Source organism: Carya illinoinensis, chromosome 3 (genome assembly GCF_018687715.1).
Source record: "Carya illinoinensis cultivar Pawnee chromosome 3, C.illinoinensisPawnee_v1, whole genome shotgun sequence".
In the NCBI taxonomy this organism is placed as follows: Eukaryota; Viridiplantae; Streptophyta; class Magnoliopsida; order Fagales; family Juglandaceae; genus Carya; species Carya illinoinensis.
Genome location: NC_056754.1, coordinates 37,059,310 through 37,064,689, shown reverse-complemented (window position 1 = coordinate 37,064,689; position 5,380 = coordinate 37,059,310). Strand labels below are relative to the sequence as shown.

Here is a 5,380-nt window from a genome sequence, read left to right as displayed (position 1 = left end):
ATCACAACAAGGGGCAGTCTCACCATCGTTTATCTTTAAACTTTCCCATTCTTTCTCACCTTCTCAAACTCAATGCATCGAGCGGGCCCATGTTTTCATTTCCTCTGTTGCTGCGTTAGTACGGGCTCTGTGGGTCTGCCTCTGTATTGCAAAATTCAGATGATTAGTATATGTAATTATAAATTATCTAAACTCTTACAAATGGGTTTAATATGTCAATGCATTAAATATGTATATGAAAAACACCCACTAGTTTGGGGTATTGATGAGTGTGTGAAAGTGCACTCTATATACCCTATTATTGGACTAAAATGCTAAAATGTGAATAGAAATCATAGGAATTAATGTGTATTCTTAAATTGAATTTCTATTTACGTTGGGATACTCCTAAGCAGTTTTTTTTATGTCTAATTTCAGAGTTTATAAAAGAGCAAGTCAAGCCCAATCAAATTCAAATGAGGACATTCATGGGGTTTGAGAGCAATTTGGAAGAAAAGAAAAAGAAAAAGAAATCACAAAATGAGACCACAAGAAGTCCAAGTCTGAAATTCGCTAGGGACAGTCTGGACATACTTTTGGCGCCGTTGCCGGGGAGATGGTAGAAGAATTGTGAGATAGTTTTTCTTTACAACAGTTTGTAAAGGCGGTAACTTCGTTCCCTATTTTAGCTTGCTGCATCTTTTTTTTATTTTCTTTTTCTTTTTGTAGTTTTTTTTAGTGTTGCGTTTTTCTCTACCTTGCATGCACAGGTATAGAGATGCCTTGGGTCGGTTTGCTTGTAGACCTGTGTTAGAGTCAGAGTTTAATTTTTCCGATCATTTGTTTGATAATTCTTCTAATTTTGAGAAAATGAGTGAGCACGAAAATCAACCCACTAGGACCCTTCAGGATTACCTCCACCCTACACACACAGCCACACCATCATGCATCATGTTTCCAGCTAATATTCACCAATTGGATTTTAAAACAGGGATGATACAGTTACTCCCTACTTTTCATGACTTGGAAAATGAAAATCCATATGTGCACATTAGGGAGTTTGAGGAAGTAGTTGTGACTTTTCATAGTCAAAATGCAACTGATGACATTGTGAGACTTAAGTTCTTTCCTTTCTCTTTGAAAGATAGAGCTAAGAGTTGGCTATACTCATTGAGACCACGATCTATTGGGTCTTGGAATGAGATGACTCAGGTCTTCTTTAATAAATACTTTCCCCAACATAAGACCAATGCTTTAAAAAGGCAAATCTCCACCTTTGTACAAAAGGATAGTGAGACTTTGTATCAGTCTTGGGAGAGATTTAAGGAGCTATTGAGTATGTGTCCTCACCATGGATATGAGAATTGGCGCTTAGTGAGCTATTTTTATAAGGGACTTACGCCTAGAGAGCGTCAATTTGTGGAGATTATGTGCAATGGTGAGTTCTTACAGAAAGATCCTGATGAGGCCATAGAAGACGTCAATGAGCTTGCTGAAAAAGCTCACACTTGGACTGGACCTAGTGCTACTGAGAGCACAAATAGGTCACGACCTGCAGGAAACCTAAATGGTGGTGGAATTTACCATCTCAGGGAAGAAGATAACCTAAAAGCTAAGGTTGAGATGCTCACTAGAGAGCTAGAGGCGTTGAAGACTAAGGACTTAAAGCCAACACACGTGGCTAATCATGCAGAGTCTTTTGGACCATGTTTTGTGTGTGGTGGGATAGATCACCTTGCCCAAGAGTGTCCCACATTTGCTGAGATGAGAAGAATGTATGAGGAACAATGTAATGCCTTAGGTATGTACAAGAAGCCTTTTACACATTTCTCTGACACCTATAATCCGGGGTGGCGTAATCACCCCAATTTTAGCTGGAAGTCTGAAAACCAGCCGCCTGCACAACCCCCTAGATCATATCTTACACCATATCATGCACCTTCATCTTCTAGGAGCCCCTTAGAAGATACTTTACATGCTTTTATTGAGGCACAAGGTAAGACTAACCAAAAGTTTGAATCTTTGATTCCGCAGATTGTTGAAGAAAATAAGGAGATAAAAAGCCAAGTGTCCAAATTGATGAGCTCCTTGAGTATGAATGAGCGAGGTAAGTTTCCTTCTCAAGCTCAATCCGTACCCCATGGTCAACACATGGCACAAGAGAATTTGAAGGATGCGAATGCGATTGTGACACGAAGTGGTAAGTCATTACACATCCCAACAACGAACAAATCAGAGGATGTGGAACAGGATCAAAGCAATAGTGGTGCCGAGCTGCCCAAAGAAGCCGAGGTAATAAAGAGCCTAGTTAAGGTACCATTTCCTCAAGCTTTAAAACTGAATAAGCGAACTTTGGATCCTAACAATGAAATCTTGGAAAATCTCAAGCAGGTAAAAATTAACCTCCCTCTTTTGCATGTTATTAAACAAGTTCCTACTTACACAAAAGTTCTTAAAGATTTGTGTACAGTCAAGAGGAAGCACCATGTTAAGAAGACAGCATTTCTGACAGAGCAAGTTAGTGCTCTAATTGAGCAGCAGATTCCTCCCAAGTACAAGGATCCTGGTTGCCCAACCATTACATGCAGCATTGGAAATCATGAGTTTGGGCAAGCTTTGCTAGATTTAGGAGCTAGCGTGAATCTAATGCCATATTCTATTTATTTGCAGTTGGGGTTGGGAGAAATCAAACCAACCACTGTGGTATTACCATTGGCTGACCGTTCAGTCAAAGTAACCCGGGGTGTGGTAGAGGATGTTCTAATTCAAATTGATAAATTTTATTATCCTGTTGATTTCCTAATCCTTGACACTAGCTCTGTTGTTGATACTACTTCTAAAATTCCTGTGATTTTAGGTAGGCCTTTCCTTGCCACTGCTAATGCTCTTATTAATTGCAGGAATGGGCTCATGAAGCTTTCTTTTGGAAACATGACTCTCAAGGTGAATATCTTCCATATTGCAAGACAGCCAGAAGATGATGACGAGAGCCACCAGACATACATGATTGACTCACTCATAGAAAAGGGAGTTTCTATAGCTCATGATTTTGACCCCCTTGAGTATTTTCTTGTTAATTCTGAGTTTGATTCTATCAGTAATCCATCTGATGTAGTTGATATTTGTGCTATCTTTGATAGAACTCAGGATTATGGCACTCGGGCCTGGCAACCGAAGTTTGAGGAGTTGCCTGAGAGAGAGGAAAGGCAAATTCCTTCAAGTGTGGAAGCACCCAAAGTTGAACTGAAACCTCTGCCTAAGGGTTTAAAGCATGTTTTCCTTGGTCCAGGTGATACTTTTCCTATTATTATCTCATCTGAATTGTCTGAGTCTCAAGGTGAGAAATTAATTTGGATCCTAAGTGAGCATAAGTCAGCCTTAGGTTGGAGCATTGCTGATATAAAAGGTGTTAGTCCCCTGGTCTGTTCTCATAAAATTAATTTGGAGGAAGGAACTAGCCCTCGTAGAGACCCCCAGCGTAGGCTTAATCCTACTATGAAAGAAGTGGTGAAAAATGAAGTGTTGAAACTATTAGATGCAGGAATCATATATCCTATTGCTGATAGTAAATGGGTAAGTCCTACACAGGTTGTTCCTAAGAAGTCATGTGTTACTGTGGTGAAGAATGACCTGGGAGAGCTAGTCCCTACAAAACTTGTGACTGGGTGGCGGATGTGCATTTATTATAGAAAATTGAATGCTGCCACTCGGAAAGACCATTTTCCTCTCCCTTTTATTGATCAAATTCTTGAGCGTGTGGCTGGTCATCCTTTCTATTGTTTCTTGGATGGTTATTCTGGTTATTATCAAATTGAAATTGCATTAGAAGACCAGGATAAAACCACTTTCACTTTTCCTTTCGGTACTTATGCTTTTCGTAGAATGCCATTTAGATTGTGTAATGCACCTGCTACTTTTCAACATTGCATGATGAGCATTTTTAGTGACAGGTATACTAGAGTCTTCCAATCTTGCATGTTCTCTAGTAGGTGATTGTTCCCGCACCAGTGAGGGTTCTCGAATAGGCGCTGGTGTGGGAATAGGGTTGGTGGATGGTGGGGGGCTTGGGGGCTGTGTGGAATCATCCGAGGACTCTTGATTACACTCCTCAGGGCTATGATATGAGGAGATTTTTGCTCCCCGTGGTCGGTTGTGGCAAGCCGAGTACGGTACATGGCGCCTTGCCCGAATACCCCGGATTCTCCCTCCGCCTCTAGAACTGGGTCCCGCTTGGTTACCTGCATGTGACGGGTTATGAGGATTGTAATAAAAATCAATCTCATTCCATAAAATAATCTGAAAGTCACAGACATGGTTTGAATAACTCCAAATATCCTACATTTTTAATTACTTTTGGCAAGAAAAACCCCTACATTATGAGCATACTATAGACAAATGAATAACTTTTCGATCAAAAGTATATACCTTGATAATTCCACGGCCTCCTCATGCCTCCAGCTTCAAGATGGGATTGCATGATAAATTGTAAAGCCAAGAAGATGACAACACAGTTTTGTTTTCTTGTAACCTGACCAAGAATAATATGATACACATTATAAGTCAAACAAGTTTATTAGGTATTAAATATAAGAAAACATAAATGTTATCTTCAACATATTAGTTCATTCCTAGAATTCAAACATCCAATACTTGATGGTTTTAAGCAAGTAAAGCAGAAATTGGTATTTCATACAAAATAATATTGTGCTGTATGTGTACTAGCACCAATTTGGAATAGGTAAATGAATGTACCAACCTCAACTCATGTGAAGTTTCTAGCTTTTGATTAAAAATCTGACATAGACTCTTCGTCTGTTGATAGGTCATCCTCATCTGAATATTCCCCCTCACTATCTGCATTTCCAGAACCAGAAGTAAGCATGTCATCATTAATAAACCCGGATGAAGAGTTGCATTGACCATCACTAGCCATGACTTCTCGTGCATCAATATGGCTAGGTGGTATATCAAGCCTATCAAGTGGAGTTGACACTGGATTTTCATCATCACTCTGCACTAGTTCATAATAATGTGATGACTCATTTTCTTGATCGGCCTCATTAATACTTGAATCGCCATCATTAATATCTTCTATAGTAGTCAACACTGATGGAATGTTGGATACATTCCTATTTGTATAGTTCTGCACAACACCCCAATTCCCTTTCACCCTTAAATCTCTTATGTAGAAACATTGTTCTACCTGACTCGCCAACACGAATGGTTCATCCTTATACCAAGTCCTGTTCACATTGACACTAATCATATGGTCATCCACCCGCACCCCTCGTTTTTTATCACCAACGTCAAACCAATCACATTGAAATAGGTACACCCGACGCCACTCCATGTAGTGTAACTCTATGATATTATTAATAACACCGTAAAAGTCGGCATTATT

At 39.6% G+C, this 5,380-nt stretch overlaps 1 non-coding gene across 1 annotated transcript; it reads right to left on the bottom strand.

Moving 5' to 3' along the window:
* Positions 1 to 1,229: 1,229 nt before the first annotated feature.
* Positions 1,230 to 1,337, bottom strand: LOC122305881. Its single transcript, XR_006241310.1, has one exon. It is a non-coding gene; the product is annotated as a small nucleolar RNA R71 (small nucleolar RNA).
* Between the last annotated feature and the right edge of the window lie 4,043 nt (positions 1,338 to 5,380).